General features: G+C 43.1%; 1 long non-coding RNA gene across 5 annotated transcripts in view; it reads left to right on the forward strand.

Annotated features, from left to right (window-relative positions):
- Nucleotides 1-13,177, forward strand: part of LOC308644430 — a 248,779-nt gene that overhangs the window by 160,113 nt on the left and 75,489 nt on the right. For 3 of the 5 annotated variants that reach the window (XR_014021001.1, XR_014021002.1, XR_014021003.1), the window contains one exon: nt 12,411-12,528. The exons of the other annotated variants lie outside the window; for them this stretch is intronic. This is a non-coding gene — a long non-coding RNA (uncharacterized lncRNA). The remainder of the gene's footprint in view (nt 1-12,410; nt 12,529-13,177) is intronic. 5 annotated transcript variants of the gene reach the window in all.

Genomic DNA, 13,177 nt, shown 5'->3' on the forward strand with positions numbered 1-13,177 from the left:
AATCGAATAGAGCAGATGTCACAAGGTAACTTAGATTTCCTTTTGTTGTTATTTAAAAAAAAAAAACAATAACAAAACCAAAAACACTTCTGATGGCCATAGGAAATCTTAACCCAATAGCCAGATAAGCTTCTCTCCACCGTGTTGTTTGCATATTTTCCTTAGATATGGGAAAGTTGTTGGGAAACAAATCGTCTCGTGGGCCACATTCAGTGCCACTGTGGCTGTGCCCTGCTGGTGGATGACAACATCCCGGGGAAGACAAAATTCAGTTAACATGGCAAAAATCAGAAGACTGATATTTCTTTTTCACACACATAGTATTTGTTTTCTTATCATGAGAGCTGTGTCCATTTCTTGCAGAAAATACATAAAAGCCCAAAGAATAAAACTGAAAATTCAACTCTACACTCAAAGCCCAGAGATAAGATTTTGGGTTTTTTTGCACCTACATGTAAAATGTTATTTTCTGTCAATGAGATTTTTGTGATCAGGATCACTAAAGGTCATTGCAGAGCAGGGATCAGTAAACATTTTTTGGGAAGGTCACCCGTCAGCGCGGCTCTGTGACAACCACTGCACTCTGCCACGGTGGCGTGAAGGCAGGTGAACAGACGCAGCTGGGTTCTGCCCAGGGCAGCTTGGGGTTCCCCCCTGCCTGCCGTCTGCTGACTCCTGTCGAGGGAATCCTCAGTTACTATCATAGTTATTAAATACAATGATGCTTAAAGCAGAAAGAAGTCATGTCATTTGCAGGAAAATGGATGGAACTTGAGATCATCATGTTGAATCAAAGAAGCCAGATGCAGAAAGTCAAGGGTGCATGTTTTTTCTCACGTGTAGAGCATGGGCAGGGTGGGGATTAGGTAGGCAGGGATCTCATGAAAATAGAAGGGAGACCAGGAGAGCAGAGGAAGGCCATCAGGGGAGGAAGGAGGAGAAGGAGAGGTCAGGTCTTGGGGAATGGGATGGACCAAATTATCTTGTGTTCATGCACAAGAAGGCAACAACCAATAGTTCTCTATTATGTATAATTACAATGCACCAATAAAAAAGTTCATGATCCTAGCTGTGTACAGTGGCAAATGCCTGTAATCCCAGCAGCTCAGGAGGCTGAGTCCAGAGGCTGATTCAGGAGGATCATGAGTTCAAAGCCAGCCTCAGCAACTTAGCGAGGCCCTAAGCAACTCAGTGAACCCTGTCTCTAAATAAAACACAAAATAAAGCTGGGGATGTAGCTCAGTGGATTAGCACCCCTGGGTTCAATTCCTGGTACCAACCCCCCACCCCCGCCCCGCGCCAAACAAGCAAGTAAACAACAACAAAACAGTAGCTCTCTGGAATAATGTGGTTTGCTACTAGATTGTTCTAATGGGAAAAAATTCCTTGAATTGATTCCTTTGAGTAAATTCTGTCGAAGAATAAAGCATGGGTAGGAGGTTATGCTCCAAAGGAAGCAGACTTCTGGATGAATATTAGTGTGCAGGGGTTTACTAGGTAGTGGGCAGGTGCCCAAGGGCTGGGGGCGGGACTGGGAGAGGAACTGGATGGACAGAGGGAGACCCTGGGTGGGGCTGAGACTCCATAAAAGCTTCAGCTGACCTCACTGGGAAGCTCTGGAGCTGGCCGGGCCCTGTGGCATTATCCTGAATTGGAGAGAAGGGCCCAAGGCCTTGTACACTGGTGTTGACCAGGGAGGGATGGGGACTGTCTCTGGAGATGCAAAAGCACTCTTAGCAGAATCAATCTCTCTCTCTCTCTCTCTCTCTCTCTCTCTCTCTTTTAAGTGTTGGCAGCATGGTTGGCTTCTGGGGGTATTCCCAGCAGCGGGAAGAGTAAGTCCTACATTTGTGCAGGGGCTTCTAGGTGGCATCACTTGGAATCATGGGTTAAGTTTAGATGACAGGCTCATCTAGTCCATGGTCTGTTCTTAATCTGAGAAAAATCAATGTATTGCAGCTAAGTGGAATTTTAAGTCTGGTTTCATTAAGTTATTTTGTTTAACAGTGTCATTCAGCCATTCCCTGAAGAGGAAGACCTGCAGGCCCTCTGTATGTGGGGCACTGGCAAAGACGTTTGAGTTAGGTGCGATATTCGAGGCATGGGTCTTGTAATGGGGAAGCGGATGACCACTTTTGGAGAATTGGGAAATGTGACCTTCAAGGTGAAATGAACAGTAGCAATCTTGGGGATGATATGGTGATTCTTTTTTCTTGTGTGGGGGCGAACTGGGGGATTGAACTCAGGGGTACTTAACCACTGAGCCACATCCCCAGTCCTATGCTGTATTTTCCTTAGAGACAGGGTCTCGCCGAGTTGCTTAATGCCTTGCTTTTGCTGAGGCTGGTTTTGAACTCATGATCCTCCTGCCTCAGCCTCCTGAGCCGCTGGGATGACAGGCGTGCGCTACCATGCCTGGCAAGATGATGATTCTTCATCCCAAGACTAAGAACACCTGACTTATACAACTGAAATACATACAAAAGAATACTCAATTTAGTCTCAAAGCTGATTCCTTTATACATTTATTAAATGTTATTATTAAGAATTGTGGTTCAATTTCCTTTCTTATTTTTTTATTTGTTCTTTTTACATACACAAGACAGAAGAGTGTATGTTGACATCGTATACCTACATAGAGTCTACCTTTCCATTCTTATGGTTATACATGATGTGGACTTTCACTGGTCATATATTCATGTATGAACATAGGAAAGTGATGTCCCATTCATTCTACTGTCTTTCCTATTCCCATCCCCTCATTAACCCCTGGCCAATCCAGTGAACCTTAACCCCCCCATTTGTGTTGGCATCTGCATATCAGAAAGAATATTCAGCCTTTACTTTTTTGGGATTGGCTTATTTCACTTAGCATAATGGTCTCCAGTTCCATTCATTTACTTGCAAATGCCATAATTTCATTCTTTTTTTTATGGCTGAGCCATTGTGTATATAGACCACATTTTCTTTATCCATTCATCTGTTGAAGGGCACCTAGGTTGGTTCCATGGCTTGGCTATTGTGAATTGAGCTGCTATAAACATGGATGTGGCCGTATCACTATAATATAACTGGGTCAAATGATGGTTCCATTCCAAGTTTTACAAAGCAGAACTTTATACTGGTATGTGGAGGGTTGTGGACTAAGTTCAAGATTATGCAAAAGTATTTGTGGAATTCAAATGAGGGCAAGAAAGATCTCATTTGGAACACATCAAATGCTGAAATAATTGCTTCTGTGTGATGTCTCTGAACACTCATCTATGACACATGCTCATGGGGGATTTTGGAGTTTTTAGGAAACACTAGTTATCAAGTGTGGTTTCCTCCAATGAGGCAATTCTGTACCAGTGACCAATTATTTCCTCACTCCTCCATCACTGGTTCATTCTTTCACTCAATGCAAGGTTGTGTGTCATCCATCTCTAGTCAGGACCATTCATATCTCTGCCTACGTGGATGGTGCCTTGCCCAACCATGTTCATTGGCTCTCATTCAACAACATTTGCATGTCCTAGGCATTGTGTTAGGTGTGGAGAAGAGAACAAAAAGTGAGACATACTTCATGCTGTCGTGGACCTCTATTTTCAATGAAATCAGAAGGAGAGAAGAGGGAGGAAGGGAAGAAAGAAGAGGAGGAGGAGGAGGAGTCTTTTGTTTTGTATGTGCAGGGATTGAACCCAGGGGTGCTTAACCACTGAGCCACATCCCCAGCCCTTTTTTATATTTTATTTAGAGACAGGGTCTCACTGAGTTGCTTAGGTCTCACTAAGTTGCTGAGGCTGGTTTTGACCTTGTGATCCTCCTGCCTCAGCCTCCTGAACAGCTGGGATTATAGGCGTATGTCACTCACTGCACCCAGCTGAGGAGGACCAGGAATAGACAGATAACTACCGAAAGCCACTCAACCACTAATGGAGATAAATGCTACAAAGTACTGGGACAGGAGAGCACATGAACCTGTAAGAGGGGAACTTTCTCTCCTGGGTTGGCAGAGAGGAAATTCTGAGGAAGCACCATTTAGGCTGAAGCCTGAAGACCAAGTATGTCTATCCACATGCCAACCAGCGTAGGAGAGCAAGTTCCGGGAAAAGAGAACTGTCAGCAGGTCTGGAAGGGGTTCAGAGGAGCCGAGAACTGAAGCCGAGCCTTGTGGCCAGATGCAGACGTGGGACAGGGAGGAGATGCGCCTGTAAGGACAGGCAGGGGTCAGACTCTCAGGGCGTTGGAAAGTGTGTTGAGATTTTATTTTATTTTATTGGTGGTGTGGGGATTGAGCCCAGGGCCCTGTGCATCCAAGGAAAGCACTCTACCAACCGAGCTGTATCTGCAGCCCATGTGTGGAGAATTTTGTTCCTCATCTTAAAAGAGGTCAGGGGGAGACACTGGCTGACCTCTGCAGGGATGTGGAGACCTTCGCTATTTTCCCTGTGGGGAAGGCATTGATGGGGGCCAGAATACATATGGTGGGCCGTATGGGGCTATCTGAGTAGCACACATGAGAGATGGTGGTCGTTTCCAAGATAGGTGGACAGATCAAAGGGACGATTCCAATGGAATGTTTCCACATCATCTTCGTCTGCTATTTGCTGGCTGGTACCTCTGAGTTATTTTGATCTTTAAATGCTCTCAGACAATATTAATTATCAACTATTGTGGGTGACAAGGAAAGGTAGAATTATTTGATGTCAACATCAAAGACCATTGCAAGCAAGTGCAAGGTTTGCCTATTAATATGTCATGTAGCCAATAAAATAGTCATCGCTCTTTTATATATAAAATGCTACTTGACAACCCCAAATTTATTCCCTCTTTCCTTATCTATAACATGTAGTACCTACCTCAGTGATAAGAGAGACAATATATTCAAAGTACTTCAAAATACTTCTCATGATGCCTGTGAGGTCATGGTTATTGTTAGATACTTTCTGCTACTGATTTTTTCTTTGCAGGAGGGTGTACTGAGGATTGAACCCAGGGGCACTTAACCACCAAGCCCCATCCCCAGCCCTATTTTGTATTTATTTAGAGACAGGATCTCACTGAGTTGCTTAGCACCTCAGGTTACTGAGGCTGGCTTTGAACTCGTGATCCTCCTAACTCAGCTTCCCAAACTGCTGGGATTTCAGGGGTGCACCACTGTGCCCAGCTTCTACCGTTTTTTTTTTTTTTAATTTTCTTAGTTGTAGATGGACACAATACCTTTATTTTATTTATTTATTTTTATGTGGTGCAGGGCCCCCACATGTGCGAGGCAAATGCTCTTTCACTGAGCCTTAGCCTCAGCCCCTCTACTATTCTTATGCATAACTATGTTCAGGGCTTAGGATGAGAATTAGTCACATTATTTTTCCTCAATGTTGGAGACTAAAATTTGAGAAAATGGATACAGGAGCTGAATCAAGTGAGATGATTAGCTTTATTAAATATTAAATATTAGCTTTATTATTATTAGCAGGACGTAAAAACATGGATACCAGGTGCTGTGGCACATGCCCATAATCCCAGCAGCTTGGGAGGCTGAGGCAGGAGGATCACAAGTTCCAAGCCAGCCTCAGCAACTTAGTGAGGCCCTACGCAACTCAGTGAGACCCTGTCTCTAAATATCAAAAGGGCTGGGAATGTGGCTCAATGGTTAAGCACCCCTGGGTTCAATCCCTGGTACCAAAAAAAAAAAAAAAAAAAAAAAAAAGGACTGGTTTTTCTTCCATTTACGCCCAGTCTAGTGATGCATGCACATGAGAAGCTGTGCTTCTCCTTATCTCCACCCAGGACAGAGAGGGTCTGAGCAAGGCCTGGGCCCCCGCTGACCCCACTGCACCCATTATGGTAGAACTGAGCAGAACACGCTCCCCCTTCCAGGTGAGTCCCAGAGCAGAGGCTCTGAGAGCATGAAGCCAGCATTGGATGGCCCAAGGAATCCTGGCTTTGCCATTTAACGGCCAGGTGACAGTGCTAGTCTCTGCGTCTGTGACTCAGGCTGCTCCTGTGCAGCGTGAGAACAATAATGGTACCACCTGATAGGACAGATGCGAGGACAGGAGGACAGAGTAAGCAAAACTGTTGGTGTATGGCCCAGAGAAACTCCAATCTATACCTACCATCAGCATTATCTAGAAAAAAAAAATCTAGAAAACAAGGTTACACATGATCTGTGGACCCCACACCCCAGAGGTTACTCCTGTCCCCAAAGAGAAACTAAGTTCAGAACTTGTAGACCTTCTGGAGCCTGATTTTCAGGACCAACCTGAAACTGCTGGAAACCCAAAACAAACTACCAGTCAGACCCTTAGCACAGGGCAGCCCCCTTCCAAGCCACCTCCCTCCTGTGGGCCTTTTTCTGACCTAGCATTTCTGGGATTCTCTATTAAAAGTAGAAGCAAAGAATTCAGAAGGAGTTTATTATTTGATGACTGAGTTGTGAGTTGTTAGACTATTAAATAAAATACAATAGATGGAGTAGGTAGGATGTGAGGAGGCCAAGAACATAGATAAATGTGATTTTAACAGCTACATTAAAAAAGCCACAAAATAATATTAACTGAGTAAGCATCACACTGACCTGTCGTTCAATTATAACTTTAATATGAGATATGTACATTTTCTTCATTATACTTGTTACTCTCTGTTTTAGTCTGGTTTCTTGCTGCTGTGACTAAAAGACCCGACCAGAACAATTGCAGAGGAGGAAAAATTTACTTGGGGCCTCAGGGTTCAGAGGTCCCAGTCCATAGACAGCAGGCTCCATCCCTCGGGGCTCAAGGGGAGGCAGGACATCATGGAGGAAGAGTGTGGTGGAGGGAAGCAGCTCACATGGTGATCAGGAAGCAGAGAGAGACTCCACTCTCCAGAGACAAATAGAGACCCCAAAGCCACGCCCCCAATGCCCCCTCCTCCAGCCACACCCACCTCCTCCAGCCACCACCCAGTTAATCCCATCAGGGGTCCATTCACTGGTTGGGTTAAGGCTCTCACCACCCAGTCATGTCTCCTCTGAACCTTCTTGTACTGTTTTACACGCAAGCTTTTGGGGGACACCTCACATCCAAACCATAATGCTCTTTGAAATTATGTTTATTTCTTCGCTATTTATTTTCTGCCTTCTCCATTGGCACTACCTTCAATGGGACTCATTATTTTGTCTCTAGGGTTTGGCCAGGTCTGTCTCACTGTCTGATTTGTGAATGACCTTTTATTGGAACAGGGCCAGAGCCTTTTGCTATTTATGGTCTGGGTCTTCTCCTGGACTTCCCCATCAGTGCTGAGAAGGTCTACAGAGACCTTGTGGCCCTCAAAGCCCAAACTTCTTGTCATCTGGCCCGTGTTGGAAAATGTTTGCTGATTCCTGCCTAGACCACTGACACAGATTAAGTACCTAATGAACACTTGTGGAGTGAGTGAACCAATAAATGAACACACATGGAAAAAATGCAGACTAATCAAAACGGTTCAAGGGACAGGACTATGCTCGGAATTGTTTTTCTTTGGAAACCCTGACGTTTTGTTTAATGATACAGATGACATTTTGTTTAATGATCTAGAAAAATACATATGTTTTAATATTTTAATATATATACTTTAAAATATATATGCATAATTTTATATTGCATTTGTAAATATTGTATGTATATATTACATTAAAGGCAGAAGCAAAATTTAGAAAGTAATACTACTACCTATGTAGATCCTTGGGAATAGAGTTTCAGAGTCCTTTGAATGAAGAATTGCAACAATTCTAGATTACTGAGTGCTTTGCTCGTGTTTTTTTTTTTTTTTTTTTTTAGTTCAAAAGCAAAGTGCCCTCCTTGCTAATTATGTTTCTATTTGTGAATTAACAGCAGGCAAACCCACAGGGATTCTTTGAGACTCTGTTTCACAGCAGACTTTGTGGGTCGTTCAAACATGAATAGGGCAGATCCGACTGGTGTAGTTGGGTAAATTCTATTTGCCATACTGGTCACTGATCAAAACTAAGTTGAGGCAAAGCCTTATGGGGGCTTGGTTATGTTGGTCTGTGCTGTAGATGTGACATAAATCTGACAACTCACTAACTCCAAGCCAGCTCCATCCTCTGTGACTGAGCCATTCTTATTTGTTCTTTCCAAATGAGCCTTCTTTGTCTAAAACTCAAAATCTATGAGCCAAGAAAAGAACAATGAACCTTTCTGGTTTTAAAAGTTCAAAAAAGGAAAATAGAAGGAGACATTTTATTTGTTTCACACAAAGATGAAAATGGGTGGCCCCATCATCTCCCTGCTCCTGAAGATACGGCTGCTTCTTTTTTAGACTTATTTGCTCATTGGCTCAAGGATCCTTTAGGGGCCTTTCTAACCAGTCACACAAGCCAAGACAGGAGAAGAGGTGGCATTTGAAAAGACAGTGTGCCTACTCCATTTCATAAGAAACAATGATTCTGGGAGCTCTGGGGCATTCATTTTTCACAGGCGAAATATTCATCTTTAATGCGCATGACCACAGGTTAAACGGAATGCTAAGTTTGTTAATGTTGGCCAGAATCATGCCATTCAAGACTTCCTCCCTTTTCCCAGATGCAAAAGACTTTTACCACACTGTGTTTTCCTTTGCATTTCAAAGCCTTGGAATCAAATGCAATTAAGGTTGCCTGTCGGATTGGATTTGGGAGGCCTGTGTGCAAATTTACATACATTTATGAACTTAATGAACAATGGAGGCATTTTTTCCAAAGTAACTCAATAACAGGGAGCAGATAATTTGACTTTTTTTTTTTTTTTTTTGCTAGTTGGTAAAAATTATCACAATGCCCCACCAAGAGACCTGGCCACCTGAATGGCCTTATTAAATATGGCTGCCTCATCTCTCCCTCCCAGGGCTCCCATTTATAATTCATCATTAAAACAGCTAGGTTAAGTGGCATCTCATTATAAGGAAGGTGGAACTGAATACTTATATTTGGTGGAAAAAAAAAAAAAACTAGAAATGATTCTGAGTCCTGAGATTTTTATGCAGCTCTTTGTCAAGGTGCATTTCATAGGTGACCTTTCTTGAGTGGAGAGAAGCAATGTCTCAGATGGGACAGGATGAGGTAGCAACTCCAGTCAGATGGCAGAGAGAGAAGAGACCAAGTGGGACAGATGCCAAGACTCGGGAATGGAGCAGGGATTGCTCTCTGTGAACCTACTTCGTGAGAGACACCTTTCCTTTGGCCAATATCATGTCTTTCTCCACAATTTCCAATGGAGGCTCTCCCTTAGCTTCTTTTTCGCTTCATATCTGAAGCTACAGGAAGTTCCGCAGCCATGTACCGTGCTTTTATGAGGCGGAGCAGAGCCAGATGATTTTAATAAAGTTTTAAAAGGACATTCGTTCCCTGCTCTTTCAATGAAAACCACTCGCAAGATGAATTTCCAGCGATCCATCTATTTCTTGTCAACACGTGCTCTCCTTACGCAAGTATGCCATTCCTTTGTAACAGCCAACCAAACAACACACCAACAATCGTCCGCTGCATGGGACCTGGAGAGAATGTCTCCGTTGTGAGTGTTTAATGGTGAAGAGATGTGAGTGCGCTTAGTGCCTGTGTGAGGTGGTGCTCACCGACCCCCGTGGACGCGAGGTTGTCCTTGTCCCTGTCCGACAGGCTGAGAGCTGGATGTCTTGGCTTCTGGAGTCCCTCTCTGAGAAATGTCCTTAGCCAAATACTGTCTACTCCTAGGCCAACCTGTTCTGGTGATTTGGGGTGGGAGGTCAGGGAGGGTGTAAAAGCCCTGGTCCCCTGACACCAGGTGACCTAGGGGACCCGTATAGCTCCAAAGTTCCCCCTGAAAGCAATTCCTGGCTTCATTGTGACTACATCACAGGTGACTATTTCTACTTCCTAAACCTTCTGTGATGGGAACCTCAGGAGAGCCATCCCCCATCATCCCACACAAATCTCTACCTCAGGGCCAAGTTTCCAGGGAACCCCATCTAAAATGACGAAGAGTATTTCTTTCTTAATGTCTTGATTTTATTTATCATGGAGATGTGAAAACATTAAAAAAATAGCCAAGAAAATCATATAACTCCTCTACCTTATCAACATCTTGCCATTCGCATTTTATGTGATTTTTAATAAAACTATGCTTGTCAGGCACAGTGGCGCCTGGGACACACATTATCCCAACATACTGGTGGATAAACTGCCTGTGTCTTTGGAGAGGAACTCTGTGTTTGGGCTCCATCCTACTCACACCCAAATGTGCAGCTCCAGGGAGTCTCACTTGCCCTCTGGGACTCAGTTTCCCGAGTTGTAAAATATAAGACATGGATGGGGCTAAAGCAATGGCTTTCCAAAATTTTGTTAAGCCTACGAAGATTTTTACAAATACTTTCCCCGTGATTTAAAAGATTTTTTAAAAAAGCGAATAGTAGCAATTGAAGTAATAATCAGTGATCTTCCCATTTTTTTTTCCTAAATCATATAAACCACTTGATGTTTTCTCTTGAGTCTCATCACATATGTATGAGCACTTTCCACTGGACTTTCTAAAGTTGGACCACAGCATGGAGACACCGTGGACTTCACGGATCCCTGATGTGTAAGGAATACGAGTCGGCAGACACTACTTTTTTTTTTCTTTTCAAAAAAAATTTTTAAATTTGTTTTTATTAGATATGCATGGCAGTATATAGGTGACTCTATGACCAGTGTGATTCTGCAATCTGTACAATCAGAAAAATGAAAAATTATACCCCAATGATAGATATGCATGGCAGTAGAGTACATTTTGACACATCATACAGACATGGAGTCTACCTTCCCATTCTTGTGGTTGGACATGATGTGGAGTTTCCCTGGTCATGTGTTCATAGATGAACATGGGAAAGTTCTGTCCCATTCATTCTACTGTCTTTCCCATTCCCATCCCCTGGCCTTCCCTTCATTTGTCTCATCCAGTGAACTTCTATTCCTCCCCCCTTCCCTTATTGTGTGTTAGCATCAGAAAGATCATTCAGACCTTGGTTTTTTGAGATTGGATTATTTCACTTAGCATGATAGTTTCCAGTTCCATCCATTTACTGGCAAATGCCATAATCTCATTCTTTTTATGGCTCAGTCATATTCTGCTGTGTATACACCACATTTTCTTTATCCATTCTTCTATTGAAGGGAACCTCTTTTGGTTCCATAGCTTAGCTATTGTGAATGAGCTGCTATAAACATGGATGTGGCTGCGTCACTGTAGAAGGCTGATTTTAAGTCCTTTGGGTATAAGCTGAGGGCTGGGATAACTGGATCAACTGGTGGTTCCATTTCAAGTTGTCTGAGGCATCTCCCTCCATACTGCTTTCCAGAGTGGTGGCAACCACTTCTCTTGATCATTTTTATGGTCCTTATTTGCTGAAAAATTCTGTGATGCTTTGAAATAAATCAGATGATTCAGATTCATTTCTTGCACAGTGTGGTCCTCTTGTATGTATGTACTTATGTGGTGCATGTAATTTTTGTAAAGGGACCCAAGGCGTGGGGTCCAGTTTAGAGGGGCAGGCATAGCCCAGGCACATAAGCCAAAGAGTTGGGGGCAGGGGTGGGGAGAGTGATTTGGACAGAAGGAATGGTGTACACCACAAGAGAGAATGGAGCGAGTTTGATTTGGGGGGAAATATGTGCATGTGTATCAATGAGGAAGAGGAGGGCAGATATGGGGTTTCTTTTTCTATCTAGAGCAAAAGCTGGAGGAGTTGAATGGTACCTAAATACCAAAGAGCCTTGTCATCCGTGCTGCAAAACTGATCTTGAGGACAATGAAGAAACACTGGAAGTTTTAAGTGAAAGACACCATCCATTTTGCACATTGAAAACACCATTCCAGAGACCAGGGGGGGAGAATGACCCATCTGGTGGGCAAAAAGCTGAGCATAAGCCTTCAGCCAATGAATGTAACTATTAATAAAAATTGTGCTTAAATTGGGTACAGTGGTGCATGGCTATAATCCCAGCAGCTCAGGAAGCTAAGGCAGGAGGATCACGAGTTCAAAGCCAGCCTCAGCAACTTAGGGAGGCCCTAAGCAACTCAGTGAGGCCCTGTCTTCAAAAAAAAAAAAAAAAAGGCTGGGAATGTGGCTCAGTGGTAAAGTATCCCTGGGTTCCATCCCAGTATCAAACAAAACAAAAAGAAACCCTCAAGATTGGTGGGTTTTATTTTTGCTTTCCATTCTGGGTCATGAAATGAATGCCATGGGTCATGGCCAGCTTGATGGCAGGGGTTTCGGGGAGAAAGAAGAAAAGACTAGAAGAAGATAAAGGACATCAGAATGCATTGCACTTAGAAGGTTATTGGTTTATGATACTTTTGGTGAAGACTACCACATGAGTTTGTGTGATGATATGTGCATCTCTTCTGAGTGACAGTGTAAAATGTGTTACATGCTGTCCCTTGTGACTCCAGACCTTGCGAAGCCTCCTTGGAGATGCTTGCTACAGATTGCCATGGGAACCAGGTGGTAGATGTCAACACAGCAGCCCAAATCCATCTTTCCTACTAAAGAATGAGGCTTTTCATTAAGGTAGGAGACAGCCTTCCTATTGTTGATAAGTAACAACCTCCCAATAAGTTCCAATTAAAAGAACTTGCCCTAGCATCCCAGTAATGGACTTCTCCGACAGATCATGCTTTAGTGGACTTCCTGTCCGTGAGTGGCAGTTCTGGGCCATCTCTGTGGTGTTAGATATTTGTGATCTTCTCAACTTCCTGTGGCTCTGTCCCTTGTTTCCTTAGCATTTACCAGAGGAGTGCTGGGACAACCCATCTGTGCAGGGAACTTCAAAGATGTGTTTTGGTTTACATTCTGATACAACGAAGTCCAGAAGTCCAATGCAAATTGTTTTTTATGGTTTTTTAAAAATTATTTTACTTTTTTTTTTTTTTTGGTAGGTGGGGGCCGGCTAATCAGAGGGAATGAAGGAGACTGGCTGTGATTTATAATATGGTATTGGTTTGGCTTTCAAAAAACAAAAACCTAGCCTGCAGATGTTAGATTTGATTCATTGTTTCTGCGGGAATTTACATTTTACTATTTTTCAAATTCTATTTGGATGCAGATTTGCCGTAGTAAGGGAAAATGCTAAATTTCTATTTAGTTGTACTTTAACGGTGGCATCTTGCCATGTTCTCCTTCCTTTTCTTTACTAATTTTTTTTTTTTTTTTTTAAGAA

The sequence above is a fragment of the Spermophilus citellus genome, assembly GCF_964194105.1.
Source record: "Spermophilus citellus genome assembly, chromosome: 3".
Taxonomy (NCBI): domain Eukaryota; kingdom Metazoa; phylum Chordata; class Mammalia; order Rodentia; family Sciuridae; genus Spermophilus; species Spermophilus citellus.